An 11,565-nucleotide genomic window follows, 5' to 3' on the forward strand; every position below is an offset into this window, starting at 1 on the left:
TAAATCTGAGATAGTATTGTTGGAAAAAAGGTCTTGAAAACTTTTTTCAAACAACTAACAAAACAACCAGCAATTTTAAGATGTTTTATTACTGCGTTACTTGTAACGTGTTATATGCCTTGAAAATGCAACAATATAGCACTCAAATTATACATTTTATTGAATTCATGGATACATATACTAGTAAATCACTATTGCAGGCAATATTGTTATGTCATGTTCTATAAAATACCAATTTTTTGTTGTCTCTAATGGTGAAAAAATGCCTTATTTAGGACCCCAACACTTGTTTTTGTTTGACAAATGTTGTTAAAAAAGTGACCACTTTTTCGGCGCGGCCCCCAACCAAAAAATACATCAGGGGGTTGCCAGAAGGGGGATGTGCCCATATTGATCATAAGGTAACGTGTAACCAACGCTGAAAAGCATTTGACTCTATCTCACTCTATTGAGACGTTGCAGCACTTTGAAATCAATTTTGATGAAAAAAATAAACGCAAAATAGTTAATGTTTGGCAATTTTGAGATGTCCCCTCGTTGCCATGGTAACAGAAAATTTAAGCCTGAGCATGTTGTTTCAAGGGCAATGGTCCAGTCAACATTTGTGCCAAGTTTGATTAATGTTGAAGCAGTTTTTATAGTATTATAGCAAATTGAACTTGTGACGGGAGACTTTTCAATGAAAACAGCCATTTTTCACAAAATGCTCATGAAGTAATGGGTTAAATCATTTATTAGCAGGTTGTATTTAGATTGAATGAAAATCATGACTTTGAAGTCATCTGAAATACAAATAACGAAGTAACAAGAGTTCTCGACCTAATATTTATAAATGAATGTCAATTTACTTAATGCAAAAATGATATCTTTATGCACTTTCAAATACCACTCTCATTAATTTTGCTTTCAGTTGAAATAAATCGAATAAAATTATGACTTAGACACATAAATATTCCTTTGATATCAGCTTTAGAAGTTTAGAAATGCGCAAATATATAATAAAACTTTTAAAGCCAACATAGATCATAAAAGAAAAAAATAAATGGAGAACACATATTGTGCTCCTTGTTGCCAAAACTAACTATACAAAAACATTATTATAGATCGACTAAATGTCAAATGGTGATACATCAGTTACACTTATTTTCCATCCTTGACGATCGTTCAGCACGACATTGTTGTTGTGTATACGTGTTGTTTCATCTTTTTTGGCCCTTTTCAACTTGGGTGGTTCCAGTATTCCAACTTGAATATTGTAAAATCACCCTTATGATATGTTGCCTGCTTTTTAGATTTATCTTTTGACGTCTTGTCCGTGATATGCAGGCTTCATTACCTCAGATCCCCTTTCAAAATTCCATTGAATGGCACTACTGAAGGTTCCATGATAACCACCGTAAGAACACATCTGCTGATGTTTTCAAATTAAAATGTTTACCATTTTCGTGTTAAATGTTGAATTCTGCTTAAGTAAGAGCTTGTGGCCGTGGACTGTAACTTGCACTTTCCAGTACCGTCCATGAACAGGCTCAATCAAACCGAGCCTGCAACATTTTCAATTTGGCCATGCTGGGCTTTCTTTACGGATTCTGTTTTTCTCTATTTTATTAAGTAAAGATGCATTGGGTTGCTACCCCCAAGGTCAAGGTCACACTTAAAGGTCAAATTTTAAAAGCTCTTCATTTCATAATAAAAGTCTACATTTCGTGTCCGCTGCATAACTTTTAAACTACTGAATTTTCTTTAAAATAGCTTGGCACAACTTATCACCATAATGAGAAGATGTGCAGAACGCAATAAATGGGTTGCTACCCCAAGGTCAAGGTCACACTTAAAGGTCAAATGTTAAAAATTCTTCATTTCATAATAAAAAGTCTAACATCTCCTCATTGTTTGACCCTTTAAGTATATAGTAAAAACTTAAAAGATCCTCGTTTAAAAAACCCCAAAGAGCTAAAGCTCAAATATTAACATGAAACATCATCTAATGAGTGTCTTCCAAGTTTGTTCAAATAAGGGCCCTTGCGTTAAAATTAGCCTCGCCCCAAGGGTCATTGATTTTCCCTATATGTATATAGTCAAAACTTAAAAAAATCTTCTAATAAAAACCCCAAAGAGTTACAGCTTAGATATATATCATGAAACATCTTCTAATGAGCGTCTACCAAATTTGTTCAAATAAAAGCCCCTGGTTTAAAGAAGTCCTTGGCCCAAGGGCCTATATACAGGTGAGCGATTTTAGGGTCATCATGGCCCTCTTGTTAACTTCGAAGAAATGATCACCATTATGACACCATTGGCTAAGCACAATTCTGAAGGTCAGGGTCCTACTTAAAGGTCCACTGTAAAAAGATTTATTTTTCATGTCCGCTCTTTAACTTATTGACAATTCATAGATTTTAAAATTACTTGGCACAAATGATCAACACCATGACATTCAACATCTAGGTTGCTACCCGCAAGGTCAAGGTTATATGTTCTCCACATTTTTTATTACTTTATGAAAGATGTCAAATAACATGGCACAAATAATCATCATCATGAGACTTTGTGCTTATGATATGCTAGGCATAACATCAAGGTCGTGGCTGTAAAAGGTTCACTGCGGAAGGCAATTTAGCTGTCCTTCAGACTGCCTTGTTGTCTTTAATAAAGTTTTTGTTTGTTGTTGTTGTTGTGGTTTTTATTTCCTTTTGCTCATTTTTTTGTCGATCTTGAGATTGTTGACATTTGTTCATATTGCAAATCGATTAGATCTAATATTGTGTGGTTAGAAAGAATACAATTCACATTATTGAATTATTTACGGTGGGTAATCAGTTAAATAATTTAACAGGTCAAGTTTTGTGTCAGAAGCCACTAAAATATATTCGCCTTCAAGTAATAAGGGAACTTGTCAACCAATGCAATAATTACAATCCGGTGATTCCGTTTGTCGCAATAGTTGATTAGTCCTAAAAACAATTTAACTTGCAAATTGCATGATTTATCGTTCTGTGAAAGCCTGAGAAAGTACATAATACTTTCCAGCTGCACTGGTAGAAGAAGACCTAATGTCCTCCTCAGTTCATTCAGTGCATTATGTCATGCACATGTTGGATAGTTGGATTACTTGCACACATGGAATAAACCAAAGTCCCTGTCGGAAATCGACCCTACTCTCATGTTCACTTTTACTCTTTTATATATTGTAGTAAAATTGCAAAATGTAATAATTGAATTACTTACACAACCCATTATATCATAATTATACGACCGAATAATGTAAACGTTATCGTGTTCGACTTTTACCTACCGGCTCTTTTGTTAAAAGCGGTCTAGTAAATCACTTACCGACCGCTTAACAGGTCTGCAAATATATACCGACCTGTTTTTGTTCTATTGTCCGCTATACAATAGAAAATTTGTGAAGTCGAGAAACTCGTGCATTACACACTATTCACTGTAAACGCAAAACAAATGAAAAATAACGCTGAAATGTGCAAATTTATATAGGAGGGGGGGGGGGCAGGGCAGTGACCACTAGGAAAAAAGGTCGATATATATTTTAAAGTACATTTCATCAAATTAATAGAAATAAATTAGCGCATACTGCTGTAAGGACCCCCATAAGATATATTCCAGATTATTTGTGAAAAAACAAAACGAACTGGCTACTATTCTGACCCTGAAGTATGTGTTTCGCCGATATTACGCACATTTAGCCTTTCTTTATAGTTTGCTTTTCGGTATACCTAACACAATTGCCGAGCCATATACATGTAGCTTCATAAGATACTAGTTTTCGGCATTTATTTCCACAACTATGTCTTATTTTGCACACTCCTGCATTATTTTAACAATTCTGCATTATGGGATATATACGACGATTGGTGCATATCGAATCAAAGTCAACTCTTCTGCATCTTTCTTACCCAAAATATTACTTTCAGTGAGGATATATAGTACATGTTAAGTATGAGTATAGTTCATCTTAAGTATAAGACCGTTTTTTTTTCTCATTTTTTCCCCCCAGTTTTTTTACATTAAATTTGGAATTTGTATACCAGTTCTTCCAAACATGAATGAAATTCTAAAAATATTTAAAATCAGACATCATAAAAAACAACAACAACAGAAAACCTAAATTACATGACGGTATATCTACATGTATAACTAATATTTATTCATAGAACCCTGTCTTTTACTTTCCTTAAAAAATCGTATATTTTAATTATTTTAGAAATAGCCTGATCATCTATTTACCATGAAATTTATTATATATAAAGATAAATTGTTCCATTATTATGATTAGAAACTTTTTTATTATCCTCAATATTTGTATATATTATTAATGTGTTAAGTATTCATATATCAAAATAATGATCTTACTGTCCTAAGATGATAATTTGGTCTTAACGGTACATGGGAAAGTCGAAAAACGGGGTTATCTGGATTATTATCCGATATCGTAAAAGTAAACACTAACATATACTATATAGCATAATTCTTACAGAATCGTTTGTGTATTACCGTTATGGCTCTGTCGGTAGGTCGGAGTAATTGTAACTATTAATGTTTTGTACTCATAGGTTCGAATCCCACTAAGTGTCATTTTATAACCACAGTTTTTTCTTCTTACTCTGTTTTTTCATCATTATTCTTCATTTATTTTTCGTTTTCCTTTTTGTTTTCTTCTTATAAAATACATTTTATAAATATATCTATATAATTTTTTTTTATTTCCATTCTATTTTCTTTTTGTATTTTTTTTATCGCAGTGTAATAAAATATTCGATGTCATAGTCATGTATCTATATGAAAAAACTGGTCAAATTTGTGTTCTGAACAATTGACTGTTCTGAAGTTAACCAAAAAAATGTACCATATGTTACCAGAAGTCGAACTTCTACGGATAAAACACACTGCTGTCACGGTTGCTCTACCTACTGCGCTAACAAGTCATATGTTATATGTAGTTTTAATTTCATTTTTATAGGTTGTGGCATTGATCTGCCTAACCTATTTTTCGCATTGTTATTGGTCTTTGTTATGTAAACAAAGGCTCAAGTTATCATCCTAGGACAGTACCTTTGCCTACTCGACACGTTTTGTTTTCATTTTCTGTGACTCAACTCAACAAGTACATTACCTGACCATATTACATAATGAAACCGCACGAAAAACACGAGAATATTCAAATAACACCTGATTTGTGAACGAATGAATAACAAGAGCGTAGCCGATGGTATCTTTGCATGGCTTTGGAATGCTTTCTTAAACATGATAAAGTACATACATAATATGTTTCTGGTGAGTAATATTAATAAATACTGTCTTAAAAACTGATGTATGGATAGAAAAACAAAAGAGCATGTAGGTAAGATAGTTACCGCACTCGGAATAGGTCTGCATAGTATTTACAGACCCGGTGGCCTTTTAAAGACCTCGATCGCTACGCTCTCTCGGCCTTCAAATCGCCACCCGGGTCTGTAAATACTATGCAGACCTATTCCTCGTACGGTAACTATTACATACTGGTAGTATCAAATATAAACTGTTATACAGTTGCAAGAAACTCGAATCTTTGGGATTAACAAAGGGGAGCGTTATTCACAAAACTAAATGGTCATTGTTATTTTCTTTACACTATGTTATAGTCCGCGGTCATAAATTCAGTGAGAAAATATATTAATTCGAATTATATTGGTTCATGAAAGTAACAAAACCTGAAATAGTAAAATATTAAGCTTTTAGAATTGGAAAATAAAACAAAGAAAATCACCGGGAAGTCGACTATGCATCTTTGGCTCAAGCAGGTGAGGTAGTTTCGACTCCTGATGTAACTTTGAATTTGTAATACCCGATGTAAGCCAAGGTCATCTTTCCTGTTTCGGCACTATATGTCCTATACTGTGTTTGTGCGCCGTAAAACCAAACAAACCAAAATCGAGAAAATAAGAATTTAGCAATATATTATCGAATGCTTCGTCAAGATGGGCCTTTTCTAGACAGTACAAGTAAATAGTATTAACCTGTTAAGTACCCAGCACCGGTTGTTACACAATAGCTCAAGGTGATACACTGCCAGCACATGATGGTTCTGTCCTTTACATCATATTGTAAATTAAGTAAAAAAAAAAAGATAGACTGAATGAAAAATTCTCATATTCTGTATCTGATGAATATTTAGAAAAACACTCGCTGATACCGGGTAGTGCACCCAAACACCGGTTTGCGCAGATATTACTATAAGATTATGACATACGCAAATATTGTGTGAAGTTACTATAAAGGCAATTTTTTGTACATTATATTGAAATACTCATTTTAGGTATCAATTATAGAAGAACACGGCGTATCTATTACCCTGTTGTTTATAGTGTATTTACGCGAAACAATAACATTTATTTAGAGTGAATATATTTGTAATGTTAAAACAATTTACACAAATATTTTTTTAAAATAAAATTCAACAAAATAACATGGAAATCTAGAGTCGGTTTGATTGAGTCTACAAACTTAATGCTTAATAAACTTATGATCTTATACTTAAAGGCACAATATACTTATTTAATTATTTAGAAATGTTAATTATATGTGTTGTGCAGTAATGTGTTGCAAAGGTAGCAAAATGTAAGTAAACAAAGTAGTTTTTTGAATTCCATACAAAATACTAATTCACTATAGTTATACCAACTTGTCAACAAAGCAAAAGAAGCAAAAATAAATCATTTTTATGGCAAATTAGTATTTTATTGAAATTGTTACAAGGTACCAAAAGTAAACAGATTTTGATAAAAGAAATGATTTCTGAGGCATAATGTTTCATTTTTCATGCAATGAAATCATGGTCGAATACGCACATTTATTTTAAGTTATTGCAAATTAGCACCAAGCGTATATTACGTATTTGTGGTACACCCGCTTTTACGAGGAAAAGAGACGCAAACATCACGAGTACGTTATGAAAATATAGTCATGCAATTTAGAACTAATAACCGTTCCTTCTGACAAGAGTATGCAATCACTGTAATAGGGTTGTAAATCTTAATTATGTCCTTGATGAAAAGTTAATTGCCCTTAAAATGATTAATAAATGAAAATATCTAATTATAACAAGAGCTCTAAAGACATTTTTGGACATATTAGTAATAACCAAAATCAATCGCAACAATAAAATTATTTTATTTTTACAGATACACAAGAGTCACTGAAAGAGCTTATACATGACACAAACTTTAAGGTAAATAATGGCCACAAAAATTAAGTTTCTATAGCAACCAAACAGAGGTGATAAATGTTGCTTAGTGTATATTTCATAACTTTTTCATTTCTTTAATTAACTATTACTGTAAAAAATTTTTTCACAGAGGTATTGAAAGAAAGAAAATTGATTGAAAGAAATGAGGAGGTGTGCATTTTCTAGGGAAAAGTTAACATTCAAGGTAAAGCTTTTTGTACATTCATCTTAAAATACAAGTGTACATACTTTGATTTTTGTATAATCATTAAATGAAGAGATCAATTTACATTTTGAATTACATACTACATGTTAAAATTATAAAATGACATCAGACAATTATGAATCTCATTCTGAAATGTCTTTTTTTGCAATTAACTTACAAAATCAAATTGTGTATTCTGAATACTTGGTAAAGTAACAAATAATTAATGCAGAAAAATGTCAAAATGCAGCAATTAACTTTCCTTTTCTTATGAAGTAATGGCACATATTTTTTTCAGAATTGAGGCTCTTTTTTTAGATTTTTCAGGGTTTAAAAATTCCCCTTTTTTTTAAAATGAAATTTTCCCGGGAAAGGTAAATGATTTGGGACTAGGGAAGAATCGGGTTTTTAAAAAAAAGAGAAATCTCTCTGTGCTCAACACCTAAAAAAAATTAATTTTAAAGGGGGGCTTTTCAAATTTTAAAATACAGGTACTTTTTTTTTAATTTTTCAATGATCTATTTTTTTCTGTTTTATGTTTTTAAAATTTTTTTCACTATTAGCAACATGAAAATTTAAAAATGAAAAAATGTGTGCCCAGTTTAATTTGGGGAATTTTGGGGGGTGGTTAGGGAGGGGGGGAAAAATATCAAAGTCCCTTTTGGGGGAAAAATTTTGCGTTTTTTTTATATTTTTTAAAATCCATTGTTTTTAGATTCAATATATCTTTTTTTTCCCCTAAAAAATTTATTCTATATGCAAAATATTCTTTGCAGTATAACATCTTAATATGTATGGTAGTGAATGATTTTTTAGCTCACCTGTCACAAAGTGACATGGTTTGAGCTTTTGTGATCGCTTTTTCGTCCGGCGTCCGGCCGGCATCCGGCCGTAAACTTTTACTTTCAACGACATCTCCTCATAAAACACTTAGCCAATTTCATCCAATACTTCACAGGAATGTTCATTTGGTAGTCAACTTTCAAAATTGTTCAAAGAATTTAATTCCAAGCAGAACTCTGGTTGCCATGGCAACCAAAAAAAAAAACTTAAAATATCTTCTTTAGAAAACCGCAAGAGCTAAAATATTTGGCATGAAACATCGCCTAGTCAGTGTCTGCCAAGTTTCTTCAAATAAATGCCCTGGGGTCAAAAATTGGCCCCGCTCCGGGGGGTCATTGATTTTCCTTATTTGTATATAGTAAAAACTTAAAAAAAAATTTTTTTTTTAAAACCCCAAATAGCTAGAGCTTAAATATTAAGCATGAAAACATCTTCTAGTGCGTGTTTACCAAGTTTGTTCAAAATAAAAGCCCTGGGGTCAAAATTGGCCCAGCCCCGGTGGTCATTGTTTTTCCCTTTTTGTATATAGTAAAAACTTAAAAAGTCTTCTTTGAAAAAACCCAAAGAGCTAGAGCTTAAATATTTGGCATAAAACATCAACTAGGCAGTGTCTACCAAGTTTTTTTTCAAATAAAAGCCCTGGGGTTAAAATTGGCCAGGCCCTTGGGGGTCAGTGATTTTCCTTATTTGTACATTTATATAGTAAAAACTTAAAATATTTTCTTTTAGAAAACCGCAAGAGCTAGAGCTTACATATTTGGCCTGAAACATCACCTAGTCAATGTCTACCAAGTTTGTTCAAATAGATACCCTGGGGTCAAAATTGGCCCTGCCCCGAGGCGTTCATTGATTTTCCTTATTTGTAAATAGTTTAAAAACTTAAAAAAGGCTTTCTTTTAAAAAAACCAAAAGAACTTAGCAGTGTTTACATACTAAGCACTGATTATTCCCCTTAGTTGTGTGTCTACAAGTTTGGTTTAATAAAAAGGCCCTGGGTCCAAAATTGGCCCCTAAGGGGGGTCAAATTGTTTTTTTTCCCTATATATATATTTGTATAAAACTTTTAAAAAATCTTCTTTTTAAACTCAAAGAGTTTAGAGCTTAGATATTAATCATAAACATCTTCTTATGGTGTTTCTACCAAGGTTTGTTCAATAAGTCCCTGGTTTTAAATTGTCATTGCCCAGGGGGCCTATTATCAGACCGTGGAGCGATTTCAGGGCCATTCACTGGACCTCTTGTATTACTTCTATTGGTTGTATTGAAATTAATACAGTATATATTGGTATTAAAAGTGTGAACAACTTTAGTTCAATACGGTCATTTTTCTATAAGAAATACAAAATTATTTACTTTAAATAAAAATAACCCAAGAAAATGACAATATTTTGATAGAAAAATGAATTTTAAGAAATAGTACCCCTTTAGTACGGGGTATAGCCGGAAAAAAAATGCAGCACCATGTTTAACCACTGTACTTGCAGTTTTCCCGCAAAAGTTTTTGGGGTTTTTGTGCCCCCAAATTTTGGGGGGGGGCATTTTGATTTTCCCTTTTCCTCCTTCATCCCTTTTCTTTTTTCAGGTGCCCCTAGCTTAAAAAAATAAAATTACCTACATGAGAAAACCTTTCAGGAATTTTTTGGGTCCATGTGTAGAGAAAAGGGTTTTTATTTGTTCCATTTCAGCAACAAGAAAATTTTCACATCATTTCACTATTTAAAAAAACGTGAGGGGCCAGGGGGTTTTGGGGCATGAGCCCCGAATTTCAGGTTTTTTAAAATTTTGTTTTTTTGGGACGGCATTTTGGCCTTTTTTTTCAAGGACAATAGCACATTGAAAAACCAAGCAGTGATTTTGGGGATTTTTATGAAAAGTCCAAATTTAAATGTAAGGAAAAATTTTTGGAAATTTTCCCTTTTTTTATTTTCGGGGATTTTGATAAGCAAAAACCTTTTTCTAACATAAAGTAATTAAAATGGGCAAATTCAATTTTGGATTTCTGTCCTTTAAAAACCAAAAAGATTGCCCTTTTTGTTTAAAGACTTTTCAAAACTTTGGTTTCCCTTTTCTTTGGTTACAAAAAATGAGCTAAAAGTAAAACACCCCGGGATTGGGGTTTACCCTTTTGGTAAATTTTTGATGCAAGTTGTATCTTTTAACTTTTAAAGGGAAAAATTTAAAATTACACAGTAACTTAAGAGCATAATTATCCAAGGCCCATAACTATAACTTAGATATTTAACCAGAATTATGGCCATTTTTTTTAACCAATACCTCTCAGAATTACCCTTAATTGTTTATTTCTTAAAGGAAGTTTTTTTGTAACATCAAATATATAATGTTTGTCAGCAACACCTCTCTGCTGACAGCACTTGTTCAGGTTAGAATTAATTAGGCTGTGATATGATTTCAACATATTAATATTTTTGTACTTTATTGCAAAAGAATGTGGCAAAGATATAATAAGTTTCTATAATTAATAAGTTAGCGAGGGAAACCTGTAATAGCAGGTCTAAAGAAAACGTTTGTGTTTTTTGGATTTTACCAGAGCACAAAGTATGAAGGTACTGCAAAATCATTTAAATTTCAGGCATAAATTGGTGGTTTGTGAACGGTAAGATTGTTATTCGTGGAATTCAGTTGCCAGGTAAAATAAAAAAAATATGAGTCCTTAAATTCCACTTTCAGTAAATTATACCCGGAATTTGTGCCACTTAAATGTGCAAGAAAACATGATCTTGACCTATTCAACAGAAGCTTTGTCTTCTAAATAAGCATGTGTCGTGTATCAATTATATTTTATAATTTGTTGTTTCATTATTTAAAAAAGGTGTGTAAATTCTTTCATCATTAAGTTACCGATGTAAACATGTTTGTTTTCTTGTGATCATGTGACCTTGAATTATTTTAGCTACAAGAAATTTGAACGATAGAATGATCTGCGTGCACATTTTTGAAATGTGTTTCTTTGTCTGTTACAGCACTGTGCTTAAAATTTCAGCATCATGACGATAGAAACAATCACTGATATTTTTTTGTTTCATACAAATAATTTGCTTTTTAAGTGACTTGATGTGTTGATATTGTTATTGTGAATGATAAAGCAACATAGAAAGATTAATGTTCTGTACATAGCTATAGTTGTGTCACCCCTGTGCAGAAAAAGACCCAACTTGGTGTGGGATAGAAAATAGCTTTGTAGAACCCAATTCAAGTCATCTCTATGGTTTTGTTTGTCTTATTCAAAGTGTATTTATTACATCTGTGTAGTTTTGTGTTATATGATTAAAAATCA

This window comes from Ruditapes philippinarum, unplaced genomic scaffold (assembly GCF_026571515.1).
Source record: "Ruditapes philippinarum isolate M1 unplaced genomic scaffold, ASM2657151v2 ctg14843_1_1_1_1, whole genome shotgun sequence".
NCBI lineage: Eukaryota > Metazoa > Mollusca > Bivalvia > Venerida > Veneridae > Ruditapes > Ruditapes philippinarum.